This window comes from Misgurnus anguillicaudatus, chromosome 15 (assembly GCF_027580225.2).
Source record: "Misgurnus anguillicaudatus chromosome 15, ASM2758022v2, whole genome shotgun sequence".
In the NCBI taxonomy this organism is placed as follows: domain Eukaryota; kingdom Metazoa; phylum Chordata; class Actinopteri; order Cypriniformes; family Cobitidae; genus Misgurnus; species Misgurnus anguillicaudatus.
Window position 1 is genome coordinate 33,710,754 of NC_073351.2, and position 19,885 is coordinate 33,730,638.

The window sequence follows — 19,885 nt, forward strand, 5'->3', positions numbered from 1 at the left end:
ACATTGCCGTAGCATTTACGGAAAGCGTTGTGTGCGAACAAAGACAATGTCGTAAGGGGAGTGCCGTAGTGAGGATGCGCGCGTCATCCATGGACTGTAAAAAAAGATAGACGTACTGTCCATGAAGTCACCCATAGGTTTCTGAAGATCGTTTTTGAAGCTTAAAGTAGGTGGTGCCTGTCATCACCATCTTGGCTGTGCATCACTCAGGGATATTCAAACATGGGTAAAGAGGCAGGACGTGGGTGAAGCTGAGGTGACTGGTTGCTGAAACCACACCCGCCTAGTTCAACTCCAGTGACAGCAGTGTCTGTTCAACCATCACTCAAGTGATCCCGCCCTTATTTATGCAGAAATTTAAGACTTTATATCATTTAAACAGACGAGTTACAAAGAAATCACCGCCTCACAGTTGTCAGGAAGGGCAAAATTAGCTATATAGACTAAAAACACTTTTGTACCATTATTGTCTACTGTAAAGTTGGCCATTTTAACATGGAGGTCTATGTGAATCGATTCCCTTTTGGAGCCAGCCTCAAGCGGCCAGTCGATGAATTGCAGTTTAAATCACTTCCGGCTTCATCACAGAGATCAGAAGGTTGCCCCTCTGCTTCATCGCAACAAGAAGTTATGAACCAGCTCTTTAAAATGAGGGATTTACATGATTAACATTCACGACGAGAAATGTCTGCAAACTGGACTAAAGCAGATATCAGGGAACTCGTCACTAACCGCACTAAAATCATTCACCAGCATAAAAGAATAGCATGTCATGTGCTCATATAATCTTATAATAAACAAAAATGCATGTGCATCATCGCAACAAGAAATATGGTTATGGTTCCAAATATGGAAATGTCAGAGGAAACTGAATAAAAACGGAGATCAGGGAGCTCATCAAATATCCACCCTGAAGCTGAGATCAATTCACCAGCATACTAGAAAAGTGAATGAGTGAATGCACACACAGATTCTGGAAAATCATTGGTAGTGTGAATTAAAAAAAACAAAAATCAATTGATCCTGGATATTTTCCGTGTATTTTCCGTAATGTCTGTGTAAAAAGGGCTTATGATAAACATCTGACATCATCATAAATCCCCAGTACAAGAAAAAGAGTGAATGATAGAAAATGCTAAAGTTTAAGAAATGAAAATGGATAAATGAAGAATAGATGGCCTATTATGGTATTAAGAAGCCATTGAATCATAATGCTGTACACCTAACACTAATCTTTACAGATAAAACTGTCATGAACATAACAGGAGGGCAGATTTTACTGTAGATGTCTGAAGTCATTAGTCAGACATATTATGACTACTTAGTCTCAGATTGGTCCTAAATATAACCTGACAATAAAAGCACATTTGAGCTGCATTTTGAATATGCTCAACGGGGAGTCAGAAACGTTTTTTTCTGGATCTGCTGCGTGACATTTTTAAAACTCTGTATGACTGTGCATGTGTGGGAGGCTATGAAGAGTTTAAGTATTTCTGAACAGGTGGGCTCGATGGACTTATTTAGATGTTCATCAGCAAGGTTAGTTTTATGGTAATCTGACAATCTGTCATTATGACTTGGTGACATAAACTTTATATTTTAAAGTTTGACATTACATAAGAAAAAGTTTGTTGTCGATGCATAAAACATTTGATAACCCTTAAAAGCAGGATGTTGGTCCATCTCTCAAATTATGCATCTAAAATGATGCATCACCTGCTTAATATTCATAAGCCAAGCTGATAATGTTTATAATGTGTAATGCATATGAAAACTCTTTTGTATCCATCAAAACTAACCAAGACTATTCTGCTCTTAACAGCCTGATGCATTATGGGACATCATCCTAATGACGGAATGACAATACAGAGCAGGAACCTTCAAATGCATTTCTTGGAAAGATAAAGTGAGACGGTTAGGTTCAATAAAGAGACGAGAACATGAACCTTATTAATCAAATCTAATGAAGTAATGTTCATGTCAGCTCAGGCAAACTAAAATGTGTAAACATGCAAAAACTAACAAACATCTGCATTTCTAGAGCAAAGGAAGACAAATATATACTGTAAAAAACTGAAAGCTGCTTTACTTAAAAAAAACATACTTCAATTGGTAACACCTAAAAATATTCAAGTTTTATACTTTTTTTTAGGAGGTAGACCGATTAATCGGTTTTGTTGATTAATCGGCAGAAGTTAATTGGCGGAACAATCGGCTATCAGGAAAAATCTATGCCGATAGTTTTTCAGAGTGTGCCCGTTACTTCAGTTCATATGAATATAAAGTAATTCATTTGCTGAATTGATGCTGCATTAGCAAAGAAACAACAGCAGGAACCTAAGTTTGTTGTCAAGGCTGACAGGACGTTAATATTAGTAGTACCTTAAACAGTTTACAAAAATATGCACATATAAATCGAACCCAAATGTTTCATGTCATGATTATTAACATCCATTTGCATTCGTTTATATCCAGCAGGTTACTGTTATCCATATTTTAAGTTAATAACGAGAGAAAGTGAACTATGCAGCTGTCGGCTACGTTACCATATCCAACTAATCAAAATCTGAATTCAGTTTTTTTATCATCACTGCAATATATCTTTTGTTATTTTAATTTGATGATCATTAAATGTTTAAACTGAAGCAAATCAAGTACAAGATACATATAATATACATTTACGTCATTTCAATTTTACCAGTGGAAGTATTTTACAGAAGTAATATACTTATTAATATAATTGATATATTTTTATTTATACATTTATTTTATTAAGCATATTTTCATGGTTCAGTACTGTTGTTTTAATACTTTTGTAATACATTTCAGCACTGTTTCACTTTGAGTGTTATGTTTGTTTATCATCCAGTATCCATTTAATCTGTCGATTAATCGGTTATCGGCAAGTAGGGACCAACTTAGTTATCGATATCGGTAAAATGCAGTGTCAACCTCTAACTTTTTTTGTAAAAACTTTGGAAAATTACTTCAATTGGTAACACGTAAAACATTTAAACGTTTTCACTTAAAACTTTTTCACATTTTTAGGCGTTACCAATTGAAGTTATTTTTTTAAACTGACCCAACTTTTACTTTTTACGATGTGAGACAATAAAGAAAATGGGTTGAACTGTCAACAGGATTTGAAAATAGAGGAAAACACAAACCTGGCGATTTTTGTTGAGATGCAAAAAACAGACGATTTATTTTATTTCTGTGACTTTATAGTGTATGACTTTACCAGCCCTTAAAGTAACAAAAATGTAATTTAAAACCAAAACATTTCCCTATTTTTTGATAAAAACATTTAATGGAGTCAATCAATAAGGACAACTATAAACACCACTAAGAAAATGAATGTTTATTTAAGTTTAAGTATTATTATGTTTGAATATTGTTTATGTTTTAATGTAATTTCTTAATTATGAAAGTCAGACAGTTATTGTAATCGTCATTTAAGGTGTTTTTAAAGGATGGAAATATAAATGCTGGGAGAAATCGAGTAAGTCGGACAAAATGTTTGGCCACTTCTTAATTTTTGTTTGCTTCCTCAGTACGAATTTCGTTTCATATAATTTGCTACTTCATTTTAATCAATGTTTTGTGAATAAGTAACCCACTGCCATGCTTCCCTCTGCCTTGAGTAAAATCCAAATACTATGTCCCAAATACCAAAAAACAATACCCATGTCCCTCTCCATGTTCCAACATAGAGCAGCAGTTAAATCAATGCTCACCACAATCAGAAACGGTCACCAGACACTAATCACAACAAGAAAATTCACAATCCACTGATGAAGGAGTGAAAAACATTCACAAGGGTTAAACAGATGGTGCATATTTAACTGATATGGGTGCAATGGCGTTAAATCACAAACTTGCTGAACCTACAATAAAACATACTGTAGGTGATTCGGGCACAGCTTATGTGAGTCCCCCGAGAATCAAACCCATGACCTACGAGCTGTTAAAACAATGCTCTTAGCTCTGATCAAAATAGAGATAAAGACAATGAAAAAACCCAGAAGCGAGTTTTCCTGTAACGAATGGTATTTTAATAGCATTTAAACATTGATGCTTGGTATAAAAGTGCAGTTTTGTCTGAGACGAAGCCGAGTGCACGTGCTCTGACACGTTGTGGGGTGGCGGTGGTGGTGAAGTTTATATGCGGGCGACTAGAATCTGATACCATTGCCCTGCTAAAACACAAATCTATGGTTAACAACGTGATATCAAAATGAAGAGTCTGTGCCGGGGAGAGGGATTTTTGCTTGTTGCCTAGCACCACACATCAATTTTTACTCCCCACCAGCACAGTAGAAGCTTTCCACTGTCGTCACTCTCTGATGAGAGTCCTCAGCTATCTCACAAGAGCTGAAACCACAACGTATCATCTTTTATAAAGCTCCATCTTTCTCTCTGACGTTTCCCCAGCAACAGGTTTTCCTCAGCTGGCTTTCAGAGAAAAATCCACCCCTGTTGTGTCACTAAGTCAGGTCGTTTTACATTAGCAAAATTGATAAAACTGATTTGTTTCAATTTGCAGAGGTGACAAATATGAAGAGTTTGGTTCCAAAACGCCACAAATGGCATCTTTTTTTAGAAAATGAGTTACCGCCAAAATCAGCACCGTATCAGGTCAGTATCAAAAAGCAAATTCTCTACGCAAAATCCATCTTTTCTCCAAACCGCAACAAATGCCAATCCTCCTCCTCTGCAGAATGCAATAAATCCGCTTAACCAATCACAGCGCACCATGCACGCATTGTAAACAATAATGTCGGCACTTTGAGTATACAGGTGATTCTCAAGAAACCATTGAAACACCACGGCACTAATGATTTTAGCTTTAAAATGTGTAATATAGTAACATTAAAAAGCATCAGAATTAACACAATACTGTGTTCTACCTTGCACAATGTGTGATTTCAACATAAGAATTTATAATTGTAAATTTTATCTCATTTTCTGCTGAAATTCTCATTACCGCAATGTGTCCGGCTGTGTTTGAACATGCGTTATGTTGTAATTTAATCAAATTAACCCAAAAATATTAAGAAAAAAAATAAATGGATGTTTTGCTAGACTACTTTAGGTGACAGAAAAAATATTTACTGAATATTCATGTATAATAATAATGAAGAAAAATTAGGAAAATGATGTGTCAATGCCTGATGTTCTCATCCCCCGCAACACTTTTTGAGAACAGTTTAAGCACACATACAGAATTTTAATAAAGTTTGATTTTGAGTGACCAAGCACATGGACCAGTTACTTCAAGATGGCTACCAGGTAAGATCATTTTTTTTACAGTTAATTTGAAATATTGTCTTGTCAGAATGCTTACACGACATTTTGATTATCATGACCGCAACAGATGCTTATTAAATGTTAATTTAATTAATAGAAGCATAATACTTTGATTTTAAATGCATGTGCAGAATCTCCAAATTATGTTCTTTCAGGTTTGTCATGTCACTTTGAAAATATGTCAGTGTTGATGTTTTCTGACTGTTGCGGTAATGAGATTTTTTAGGACTAATTTTTTAAATTATGTTACAAAAAGTGTTCAATGATAAGTAAAAGTTTTTAAATTAATCTTCCCATTTACTCCAGACTTTGTTTTTCAATGTCTGGTGGGAAAAATAGTAAATTTAAGTAATTTTTACATTTTCATGCTTGACATGTTTAAAACCAAGTTTTCGTGAGAATCACCCATACACAGAATTTCCTCATCTACTTTGTACTTCGTGATCAACAAACAAATACAAAATAATACTTTTGATGGCATTGATAAACCTGTGGTAGTTTTCTGTGGTGGTGAAGAAACGAAATTAACGCGAGAGGCACTCGGGTGAATAAAAAATGCCGGCTGTTGCTTGTTCTCACACGACAGCATCAGGCTTCTTTCATGTTAACACATTGACCTCAGGGGATCTTATGAAACACTTTACATTATTTTACTCTAAAGTACTATTCGGACGGGATTAGTTTTGCATAGGGAGGTGGGGTAAAGCAATTTTTATTAGAGCTTCTCAGTGATTTTAGTCCTGTCCGAATGCTCCATGTCAGTAAAGATTACGGCGACTTCACCTTCTGTAAAAAGGTCCGGAGAAATTATCTCAGGTAATACTAATCCAGTGCGAATAGACCAGTTGTAAATATACACGTAAACTGCGCCATTTCCTTTTAATTTGCGGGTTTCTTTTAAATATAAAAGCGCTTAAAGAAGCATTTACTTGCAGTCTAGGCGGAAAAACAAGTTAGTGGCAAGTCAGTTCCTGAATAACACCACACAAACTTTAAAAAAAACCTCACATTTATTTTTTTCAGAGGCACAGAACTATTTCTGAAACTGACGTTCTCCCCAAACTGAAATTAAACACAGTGTTTCGCGGTTTTCTTTGCCTTTGTCATGTTGTTTGCACATCTGATATCAGAAAGCAAGTTTACGTGCACGTGAAGACGAGAGGTGACGCGCTGCGCAATCGAGTTACCCTCCCACTTCTGAATGTTTTACTGAGATTTCTAATCCCGTCCGAATTGACCATTAATATTACAGACGTCCTGTGGTAAAATTACATTACGCCATCTACCCCTGTAAAACTAATCCCGTCCAAATAGGGCTTAAGTCAACGAAAATCGAGCATGACCAAAACATTTGACAGCTGATATGATATAACATGGCAAAGATGAATGCACATTTATATACTGATTCAATAAATTTATATTATTTTGAAAAAAAAAATGTGTCATGAATTTATTGCATTTTGAGGAAAAAAATATCAGTTTTTATAATAAATCTTTGAAAATCAAGTTATGGATTTGAACTTTTAATGTTATTATAACCTAAAGATTGCTATCTTCGTATAGAAAACACATTTTACCGAAAATTAGTCAAATTGGATTTATAGCGTTTTGGGACCATATACAGTACTGTATCTATATGAGACTGTAACTGATGTGCAGTTATATATATGAAGAGTTTGGTTCCAAAACGCAATAAATCCATTTTGACAAATTTCGGTAAAAACGTGTTTTCTATACCAAGAAACTGACAAGATGAAAACCACTATTTTCTGTTACAAACTTTCACATAGCATCTTTAGGTTATAAAAACATAAAAAATTCAAATCCATAACTTGATTTTCAAAGATTTATTATAAAACCGAATTATTTTTTTCCACAAAATGCAATAAATCCATGACAGTTTTTTATTTCAAAATGCTATAAATCTGTTGGGTCGGTGTATGGATGTGCATTCATCTTTGCCGTTTTGTTTTTATTTGGTTGACTAGTGGTATACAATGATTAAAAAATAAACATTAATGGCATTAACCAAAACACTTACTTTGTTATATTAAGAACACATTGCTGCGGTTATAGTTGACGTCGTCTCTTTACATTTTCACAAATCGATCAGCTGTAAAATGTTTTGGTCCCGCTCGATTTTCATTGACTTTGAGTAAAATAATGTAAAGTTTTTCATAAGATCCTCTGGGGTCAATGTTTTAGCATGATAGGCTTGATGCTGTCGGGAGAACAAGCAAGCGAGTGCCTCTCGCGGAAATTATTAGATGTTGATGGCTTACGTGTCTTTTACCGTCACAGAAAACCATCACAGGTTTAGCAATGCAATTAAAGTATTATTTTGTTTTGTTTGTTGATCACGAAGTACAAAGTAGATGAGGAAAACTAGGACTCCGTGTACTCAGCGCGCCGCCATTGTTTGTTTACAATGCGTGAACGGTGGGCTGTAATATCAGGAATGGACTTATTGCGTTTTGTAAAAAAGGAGGAGTGGCGTTTGTCGCATTTTGGGAAAAAAGGGAGAAAAGATGACAGAATATCACGGCGGGTATTGGATTTTGCGTAAAATTAAGAATTTACTTTTAACTACTGACCTGATATAATACTGATTTTGGCAGTAACTCATTTTTTTCAAAAATGGCGTTTATCGCGTTTTGGAACCAAACTCTTCATATATATATATATATATATATATATATTCTTAAAATAAATAAATAAATAAATATAAAAGACGCACGCACGCACCACCATGCATGTATAATTTTAATTAAAAAAAGTATTTATATATTAAGCATTTATAATTATATATAAATATACAAATTTTATGCAAATCACGTGCACCATTTCTAGTTTAAAATAATCTGTGCCACACGTAAAGTTTAATGTTGACTCTGCCTGCCCTTTTCCAACAATAGGTCACACAATCTGATTTTTGGTAGAAGACAACATTCACAAACAATAAATATGCCGAGAAAGAATAAAGCAAAGCCTAACATGAGCTCTCTCTTTTCTAATATTTTTAGTAGAGAAAGAAACTAAAAACAATGTTAAACACATGAATATACTGCATATGAGAATGTTTAGACAGAAAATGACATTACAGAGGGCTTTGCCAGACAAAAAAACACAAATATTGGATGCATATCCAATCATTACACGGACAAATGGCAGTCAGTGTTGAACCTGTTTACAAGAGCCATATGCGAAGTATAAGACATTCTTACACCTCCCCCTTCACAGACAGAAAATCCTCTGTGTGTCTGCACATAATCCAAAGACACCGAGTTCAGTTAATGAAGTATTGAAGGAGGGTTTCGGAGTTAAACAGGACACACAAACACACACACGTGTACAGGTACAGACCAGGTGAAGTATCTTTACATAATCTTTGATTTAGTCTCTTTATTTCTATTAGGGGTGAGAGAATAACAGGAGATAGAGAGAGGTGTAAACTTTAGTAAACAACACTTATATCCATCTATTCAATCTCTACGATATTATATGAGATATTACAAAGAAGTTGCTGAGGATAAAATGTCACAGTGATGCCACAAAATACTGAACATCACAAAATGCAGTTTGTACCTCAGTGTTTGTCTGAGGGATGCCCGTGCCCCCCACGCTCCCATTTCCATTGGTCTCAACGACAGACCTGTCGATCATCTCATCACCCACCCCACCTCCATCATCACCGGTACTCTCTCCCGTCTCCTGCATCTCCTCCAGGGCGATGGTGAACTGGGCGAGGGTCCGTACCATCTGCAGCATGCGACACGCGTCCCTCGCCCCTCAGGTGACTGTGCCAGCGGATGCTCGATCACCCTCGCCAGGAGACACGCAACAGGCTGACGAGAGTTAAACGTTTTTCATGAGGGACTCCATGATGTAATCGCGAGAGGTTTAAATCCAAAGCTGACAAAATTTGTATTAGAGGGGGAGCGTGTCTCACCCCTTACCAAAGCTGGATGTGTGACGCTGTTCGTTCTCTTCGGAGGCAGGTAGAGCTACTGCAGAGAGAGAGAGAGAGAGAGAGAGAGAGAGAGAGAGAGAGAGAGAGAGAGCGAGAGTGAGAGAGAGAGAGAGAGAGAGAGAGAGAGAGAGAGAGAGAGAGAGAGCACGCAGGGAGCAGCTGAAAGCAGATGGACTCATAGACCGGACCAATCGAAGGCAGATCTTGCCCTGGTAAATTGGATTGGCTCAGTCTGGTGAGAATGTCAACACTTTAGAGAAGAGGTGTGAGCTCGCTGTTACTATAGCAACAAGGAGGCTGGGACTTTTGTGATTGACAGCCAGTTTGTGGATGGAAGAAAGGAAGAAGTAAAGTAAGAAAAATATTGATGAGGGATGGATTAGCACCACAACTTGAAGAAAAAGGACTTTCTAAACACGATTTATTTCATTTTCTAAGCATATTGTCAGCATTTGTGTTTTTCTACCACGCTCTCTTTCCCATCTGTCTCTCTTCTGTTTATTCACCAACCATAAGCTAAATCTGCATTTTAATTCTGCAGGGATATTTTTAGTGAGGTTTTTTTGGCACTTTGCATTGATGCATTATTAAGGTGGAGCAAATCTCAAAAATACATTACCTGTCACCTAAAGAGAAAGTGCCCTCACATTTTCACTTGCATAACCATTCACCTGAAGAGTTATGTCATTTCTCTGTAAGTCTCTTTCAATGGACGCTTACAGAGTTGTTATAAACCAGATGTTGAAGGACAACCTGCCAGTGTCTGCCAGACTCACACTGCCAACATTTAACTGCACAACAAAACCTTGACTGCGGTTTTATTTAACAAAAAATAAATTATATTTTAATGCAAAACAGAGTTGTGACAGACTGACAAGACAGAATGAATGACAGACAAAGTGATCTATCCCACATTATAAATAATACTCTAGTATACTAAATCTGCAGTAAAAAAATCAGATGCAGTAAAGATACTATAGTGTTTATAACCCTGCCACAGTAAATATTAAAAAGTTTACTACAGTATTTACTACAGGTTATCAATTCACTATAGGTAATACTACATAATAGTATACATAAGGCTGTCACGGTTAAGAAATTTGGCTGACGGTTAATTGTCTATTAAAAAAAGGCCCGTTCTGGTTCTTCATTCTGATTGGTTGAAACACGTTCTAAGCCGTGATAAAATACCCCGGTAACCCCACGGTTCAGACCGCATTACATAAGTATCACTGCACCACTGTTGCTACATACTGATTTATAAACACCACAGTCTTTAATTATATTTTTAATATAATTTAATAGATTTTTTCTACAATTGCACAATTAACTCATTCACCGCCAGCCTTTTTAAGAAAAGTTGCCCACCTGCATGTTTGTGATTTTAACAAAATTTTAACAAAATTCCTTGCAGGAAAAATTATTTTCTATAAATATATAAACATACAAATTATATAAAATTAAAGAACACACCCTCTGCTTTCAAACAAACAATAAACAAACAAACAAACAAACAAAATAGGGAAAAAACGTTTCATTATATATTTACTTTTTCTACTTAATTTAACCACTGAAATATGGATATTTCTCTTCAAAAATACAACATTTTGAGCAAAAAGCTTAAAAAATTGCGTTTTTGTAAAGGAATTTATGTTAGAGATCAGACTCAGAATGACTATCAAACATAAAGGCAGTTAAAAGAAATCATTAAATCTTTTTAACTTCCGTTTTTGATAAATTCGGTTTGACGCCATCTGGTGGATAAAAGCGGTATTACACTTTCACTTTGAAATTCGTCCAGAAAGGCATAGTTATTAGTTAAATATGAACTCATAAATGACGAGATAACTCGTCAATGGCGGTGAATGAGTTAATGGTGATATCCAGATAAATGTCAATAAATATTGTTACGTTTCTCTTTATTGTTCTTTAACCTTAAATCCATATTTCCGCTATTATCCACTAGATGGCGCATTCACAACACTAAAAAACATTGTGTAAGTTTTGATTAGGCTCTGAATCTAATCTTTTACAAAAGTCCTTCACAAAAATTGAATAATCTCAGCTTTTAGCTCAAAATTTGAGAGGTGATAAGAGAACAAATGAAGGTAGGATGAAACGGGGTTTTTTTGTTTGAAAGCGGAGGGTCTGTTCTTTCACTTGATATATTTTATGTTTATTTAAAGAAGAACATTTTCCTTGAAGGCATTAAACTAAAACTGGGTGGCAAATAATAATAAAAAAGGGGAAGCATGTTTAAACATCACTTCAACAGTTGCACGATATAAATGTCCGCTTCGCATCCTGCCTAACAACGCCCCTTAGCTGTTATAAAATGCACTGGTAACCCACTGCTTCTTGGGGCTTATTGCTTTAATGAATTGTGATGATTATGACGATTTATTGCCTGTTTTGGGGCTTTGACATTTAATTCTCATACATTTTTTGTTTGTACATGAAATAATTTTCACACATTGTTGTAATTATTAAATAAACAATTTGCAAGGTTTACCTGGCAGTAAATATTAATACACATAACATACATTTAAAAGTAATTATATAATGAATATATCTTTCAAAAACTAAAATTCCTAATAAGAAATAAACACAATGAAGTGTCTGAAAAATAACTGAAAATAAAAATGCAATCAAAATAAGCTGACTATACCAGAACAGACCTTAAATAGTAGCCAATCCTACTAAGGTTATATTAGTATTGGACCACATGTCTAATGGCTGCAAAAAAATAAATTCCTTACAAATCCTTAAGAATAACATCCTTCCTTAAATTTGGATTAGCTGTTTTGAAAATGTATTTTTTACCTGGCAGTTTAAAACATTTTTAAATGCTGTTTTCACTGTAGTGAATGGCTTTGCAACGTATTGCATTACACAATCAGCCATCTGATACTTTTTTATTAATACAGGCGATGCAGCTCCCCCTTGTGTTTTTTAGAGAGATGTGCAATCATTGCGGTGATCTGAAATCATCGCAATGAGGTCAAACAATCGCAATGAGATGATTATTTAATCATTGTGACAGCCCTAATTATACATTAACAAAGTGTAGCAATCACTAAAATATACAACAATTTACTACAGTAAATACTAAAGTATTTCTACATGTGGGTATGATACACAGAAAGCAACATACACTCTCTCACACAGTATAAAATACAATATACGCAACACATCAAACTATAAAATGTAGAAAAAACATAAACAGTTTTACCTAAGTTTATGTTTAAAACAAAACATTGAAAAGGACCACTACGTATTTAGGACCATTATCACCACAGTACATTTTTAAGCTTAACCTCAACAGTTTGTTTTAAATTAAAATGATGTTTAGTTAAGGATCCCTTAATAAGTTTAAGGACACCCCTATGACGCCTCTAAACTGCTACTGAGGTGAGCCCCTCACCTGGTTTTTAAACCAAACCAAAGAAATGATTCAGAAGCCACCTGTAAGGAATCTTTTGATGATAATATTGCTCATGTTTGAAGCATTTATAAGGTAAATCGTTCAGGTTTCCCTGAAAGGTCGTATGATGCTGGCTATGTGGCTTTTATCCTGGTTGCCATAGCAGCAGTTGACTCAATGAACGCAGACAGAACAGATGCTTGCTGTCGCATGTTAAACGGTTCATTACCTGAGAATGACTTACTAACAACAACCTCATATAGCTTAAATACGAAAGGATTGTAGCATAAAAGATTATTTTGAAAAATGTCCTCCACCCAAAGCTAGATGATAATTGCTGTTTTATTGCAGTGCATGTTCAAACAGACCTGGCAATGCTTGTCTTCATCTCATTTCACTTCAAGTCAAACTCTTCTGTTGATTTATGTTTAACAGTCTGTCAAAACTCAGAGAGACTAGCTTAGGTTCAGACAACATTCACAGATGACAGATTTGATCTTCACCGCTAGTGTTGAAACACTTAAGATCTTAAAGTAGGGATGCATAACGATTAATCGCGATTAATCTATAGCAGAATAAAAGCTTTTGTTTACATCATATATGTGTGTGTGTGTGAACTGTGTATAATAATTATGTATATATAAATATGCACACATGCATGTATAAATATATATTTATATATTAAATATTTATATATAATATAAATTATACATACAAATGTATATACACATGTTAACTTTCTTAAATATTTACATGCATGTGTGTGCATTTATATATACACAGTTCACACACACACATATATGATGTAAACAAAAACTTTTATTCTGCTATAGATTAATCGCGATTAATCGTTATGCATCCCTAAAAATGTATTTCCTTAAACAGCATTTATATCTTAAAATATCCAAATATATCATATCATCACCACAATTACAACCAGACTGGACTCTCATGCACTTCCATCACCAATGTACATCTACAACTGATTAATGTGTACAGTCTGTACATATCTTGTGTATATTTATTGTGAATATTGTCTGTATTTTATGCATTATTATTGTTTTTATTATATATATATATATATATGTATTATTATTTGGTTTTTATTCTGTACTGTTTTGGATTATGCACTCAAAACTTTCACTTAGCACTACACGTGTCTTTATGTTTTTACTCGAGATGCAAAAATATTGAAGCATAAAAGCCCTTAGTTCTAAAGATAAGTTTTGTTACCCTATTGGCAAATTTATTTACGCATGAACCTGTCTAAACACTGTTAAATGTATACAGTAAATGAATAAAAGACACAACAGGGTATTAGAAAAAATTTATTCTCTGTTAATAGTAATTGTATCTGTAAAGTACGACATTAAGGGCTCTATCTTACACCCAGCGCAATGCGCGACGCAAGTGTCTTTTGCTAGTTTCCACCCTGCGCAATTATAATTTTCACGTTTAGCGCCGCGTTGTTTAAATAGCAAATGCATTTGCGCCCACTTTTGCGCCCATGGGTGTTCTAGTCTGAAAACGAGGTGTGTTCAGGCGCATTGTTGGCGCGTTGCTATTTTGAGGCAACTAAAATAGACTACGCCATTGACCAACAAAAACCTGCTTGAAAGTCTAAAGTCAATGACCAATATGTTTTTTTGTTATTTAAAGAGCGCATTAGTAATATGCGCCTAAACGGGACGACAATGCGGGTTTGCTTAACATGTACATGAATGCGCAGCAGCACAAAAACGCTTTTAAATATGAAAAATTAAACGATTGAATGTAAAAGATTATTATTGAGTCTCTTGGACAAAAATGAGGACTAATTATGAGACGTTAGAAGGCACAAAGAGCTGCTTCACCTGCAGCCTGGTAAGTAAATAAATGCTTTGCTTTAAACAAATGCATCTGTTTCTAAATGTTTTTTTTTAAATGCTACCTCACGGATTTATTGTATATGATGACTCTGTACCTGTGGATATGGTGAGATGAGAAACATTTTTAAGTAATGCTTAAAAAAACTGACGCTGTCCAAGTGCTGAAACTTGCGGAGAGCCGTTTGTAAATTCTTTATCTCCTGTTTGTTACAAATAAAGTATTTTTAGAGTACAAACCTTTTCTTACATACTTAAATGTAAATTATTTTTTGATGATATTGGATAGCCATACATTTAAAGCAATTACAAGCCTGCTTTTTCACTTCCATAACTAAATGAAAACGGGTTTTAAAGGTTTTAATAAAAAAATAACAATTTCAATACAAGTGAAAAACAACACAATTATTTGACATTAATCTTAAACTGGGGATCTTCTTTCTCGGCTTAGTTTTTCAGTTTACAAAGTCCGTCATCTAAATAGGGATTAGACATAGCGCCAGCGCAACTGGCTTTTAAAGGGGATGAGAGCTGAGACTCTCATTGGTTTATTGCACGTTACGCCCAAAATACTCCAATTACTTATTAAAATAATAGGACTAACTCTTTTCGACCATGCGCTCGGCACACAAACCATTTTTTCTGTCGTTAAATTAGCAAAAGTGGATTCGGACACGCCAATTTAGATGTTGCGCTGTGAGCTTTAGACAATGCACCTAGATTGTTAAAATAGGGCCCTTAATGTGATCTCAGTTTTTGCCACCACAGAAAAAGTGTGATATTAACCACCCAGCTAAATTTCCCCGACATAAGCGCGTCCCTGCCAATGACGAGTTTTTCCTGCAATCCGCAATACCACTATTATCCACCAGATGGCGCCCAACTTATGCAAACAGGAAGCAACCCCTCCCACCAAACAGTTCAGATGCAGCACGTTTTGATCATCGCTTTCTATCAGAAGAATACAATTATTTCAGCTTTTTATATATTGTATATAATATATAATCCTGTATGCAGGTGGGGGGCGTGTCCGCAGTCGGCACTGAAGCCACGCCCACTCGCTGGAAAGCTGCCGTCTCTTGTAACTTTCAAATACAGCTACAACCTGAATGGATGCTTGTGATTGCGTTAGGGGCAGGGCCGTGCTCGGTGGCTCCAGTGTGTCATCAAGCCACCGTTTTAGCCCCGCCCACATAATCCTGACCTTAAAATGTGGAAAAACTGTTTAACGGTGTAACTCCACAATTTAGTACTACATAGTTCAAAGTCTTTGTAACATGTTTCAGCAATACATTACTAACATTTGTGATTAAAAACAATTCTCTGAAGTGACACAAACTTTAAAGCCCAGAAATGATTTAAAAAGCACAGCAATGGGACGCTGTATGTAAACGCTTGTTTGTGTAGCCCTGCAGATACTCAAATATCAAGCAGATATAAACACTTGAGTTTTACTGACAGTAAGGGCATTAGTTATGAACTCTATGACCTGTCTGACATAAGATCACAACACACGACTGCATGAAGCAATATAACAGATATATTCTCTCTGTCACACTGAAGTGAAACAATGCAGTGCAGTTGAAGTCTGCTGAGGACAGTAAATCAGAGAGGTCAAAACCTGGAAAAGGTTCTTCAGAGGGTACCGAGCAGTCGGATGTCAAGATAATGCGATTTAAGATCTACCGAGAGCAGACGTGAAGTGGGGAGAAAGGTTTAGAAAAAGAGAGGATCAAATCAGAGAGTTTAATGGTTAACCGTGATTAAAAATTTTACGAGTAGTATTATCACGTCATTTTTATAATTACCATGGCTTAAAAAAACCATGTCTACCATCAACCAATTTAAGCAATGACGTGAGACAAACACATTCATTCATGTCTGCTCCCATGTGTTTATGATGACTGACTGAATTTAATAAATAAAAAAAACACATTTAGGGAAATCTAGTTGTACTGGCACATTTATTTAGACAGATCCATCTTTTCTATTCATTTTCCATTAAATTATGTGATCTGATTAGTTTAAAGCTCTGTTTGTTTCTTCAGTGACTGCTATGAGCGCAGGTGTTGTGTAGTTTACTCCTGGGTCATAAAGTTCACCTGATTTCTCACAACATATGCAGACTTGCTGATTCTTTCGTGTTTATATGAAAATCTGATTTACTCACTTGTGTTTTATCCAGGGCTTTGAACCAGATTTTTTTCCAATTGGTTCGTTCCGAACAGAAACAGTATTTTACCGTTTCTGGTTTTCGGTTCAACCCTAAAGTTGACATTCCTGAACCGGTTAGAACAACAACAAAAATCAAGTTCCCGAACCGCTTAATAACGTTCCATGTCAGCTGTGGGACATACAAATAAGTAGGCTGATCATTAGGACATTAAACTTAAATTATTAGTCTACATAATTTTACTTAAGTCTCTATCTTGTCATCAAACATTAAAAAAGGCTACATCATGTTAGCGGCATAACTGTAATTCTGACATGCCTACATTTGTTGAGTGCAATTAAACGCACACACACACAGACGGAGGACGAATTACAAACGGCGCTTTGGGAAGAAGATGATCATAAACAGTCGCTCCACATAACGTGAAAATTACATTGTAAATGTAGTGCTTTATTCGCCAAATGTATTTTATTCATCCAGAGTTTTGATCTTTGAAGGGCAAAGGGATAATCATGTTTGATTGGAGTTGGACCGGACACATTCAGACGCATGTGCGTCTGTGCGTACAGAAAATTGTTCACTTTAGCACCTTTTTGCGGTTAAATTGTTTAAAATCACTTAAGTGTTAACATTTGCAAGCCTTTGAAACTTGTGCAAATGATCATGTTTCACCATATTTAAATTTGCGTATTAATCCGCGAATCGCATGCAAGCCGAACAGCGGGTCGTGATCTGTACGGATCACGGATCAACTGCGATCCGTTACATAACTAATTAGTATAAAAAAAAACACATCTTGAGAAACTTGGTAAACTACAATAATTCCCTCTTATGATTGAGCATTAGAGACTTGGGCTTGAGTAGACTACTTGCTGGTTGCAAGCTTCTCATTTCTTCGATGAGTCAACGACAACCAAAAATGAACCTCACTGAGTCATATTGCACAGAAATCTTGTCAAAGAACGGAAAAAATAACAGTATTAAACGGTTACCGTTATTTTCAATAAACGGTTCTGTTCCGGAACATATATTTTTGGAAAGTTTCTGGTTTTGTTTCTGTTCCTTGCAAAACATCAAGTTTCTGGTTTTCGTTCTGTGAACCGGTTCAAAGCCTTGGTGCTAGATGAACATTTATCTCACAACCCCAAATGTGCCATGATTAATGTTTATGTTATTTATTTCATGTTTATGTGATCAAAAGTGCACCTAAATCAATCTTAAATTTGGTTTGCATCAATACCCTTTTTTATACATTTTTTCCCAAAACCATGATAATATTGATAACCGTAGAGATTTTGGTCACTATAACTGTGATGTAAAATTCAGCATCCCATTACAGTGAACCTACTTTTCTGATATTTCAAACAACAATGATAGAGCAAAAAAATTGTGAAAGCTTTGAAAACGACAACCTGACTGTCAACTCAACTAAATAACTATAACTGTGTCCTCCTCAGATGTTTTTTATGTGATGTTTAAATTACTTCTTCATTTACTTATTCATTGCGACTTACAATTGCTATATATGTCGCAAATTAAAGTCTTTATAAAGTAAAAATAAAATAGGACAGGAAACTGTTTAAAGAAAGATTCATCCTTGATCTTCTACAGAGTCTAGGAGGATGTAATTGACAAATATGGGCAGAAAATAAACATACAAATGCTGGGCTGGTTAACTGTATATATGCGTATGCGTATGCATGCGCGCGAGAGAGAGACAGAGAGAGAGAGAGAGAGAGAGAGAGAGAGAGAGAGAGAGAGAGAGAGAGAGAGAGAGAGAGAGAGAGAGAGATTGTCTCATAATGAGACATTCAAGTGTATCAGCGATTAGCCGCTCTTCACCGGCCCACCTGCTCTTTTTTAAAACCACATCCATCATCAACACTCACTATAAACAAAGATTGTGTTCGTAGGATGCATATGAAGGGACATCACGCACAAAACATCAGCAGATTACAACTGAGTGATGTTTGCAAAGACATATTTGACTTCTAATTGCTCTGAAGATTCAACCAAATATTAGCCAAATATGGTTAGCAGGTCTTAGTTGGTTTATCTGGTTCTCCATCTTGAAACATAAAAACCCTGAAAAGTGCCCAAACCCTTCTTAAACCTCAAATGAGACCAGCCCAACCAGCCTGGGGACAGCAAAAATAAACCTTAAATGAGCATTTTGTCAATTTAAAGGGGACATATGAAAATCAGACTTCTTCCACGTTTAAGTCCTATAATTAAGTGCCCAGTGCTTTATCAACCTAGAAAATGTGAAAAAGATCAACCCAGTAACTTAGTTTTGGTAAACCATTCTCTGCCAGCATGTGAAAAAACAGGTCATTGAAATTTGGCTCCCCTTGTGATGTCAGAAGGGGATGATACTGCCCCTTAATCTGCATTATCCAACCACAGCACTGCCATTTAGTGCAGAGATCAACTACACTGCAAAAAATGACTTTCTTACTTAGTATTTTTGTCTTGTTTTCAGTAGAAATATCTAAAAATTCTTAAATTAAGATGTATTTTCTTGATGAGCAAAATGACCTAAGAAAATAATACTAGTTTTTAGACAAAAAATATACAATTTAAGTGAATTTGTGCTTAAAACAAGCAAAAATATCTGCCAATGGGGTGAGAAAATTTTACTTGAATTAAGTGTTTAAGAAAAAATAAATCTTATTTCACAATTTTTTTCTCACCCCATTGGCAGATAATTTTGCTTGTTTTAAGGACAATTTCACTTAAATTGTATATTATTTGTCTTAAAACTAGACTTATTTACTCGTCGTTTTGCTCATCAAGAAAAAGCATCTTAATTTAAGAATTTTTAGATTTTTCTACTGAAAACAAGACAAAAATAATAAGTAAAAAAGTCATTTTTTGCAGTGTGATTTGCATGTTAAAGGACACCCCAAAACTGCACATTTTTGCTCACCCCTACAGAGTGACAATTTTAACATGTTATACTAAATTATCTTTATGATATTTTGAGCTAAAACTTCACATACGTACTCCGGGGACACCAAAGATTTATTTGACATCTTTAAAAAGTCTTGTGAAATGTCCCATTTAAAGTGTTTGAAAGTGTCATTATAACCTATACTGAGAATGTAATCCATTTAACCAATCCACTGAGTAGTGAACACATG

At 35.3% G+C, this 19,885-nt stretch overlaps 1 protein-coding gene across 1 annotated transcript in view; it reads right to left on the reverse strand.

Annotated features, from left to right (window-relative positions):
* LOC129418744 (rho guanine nucleotide exchange factor 17-like) overlaps window positions 1–19,885 on the reverse strand; it is a 91,226-nt gene that overhangs the window by 22,659 nt on the left and 48,682 nt on the right. The window lies entirely within an intron of this gene.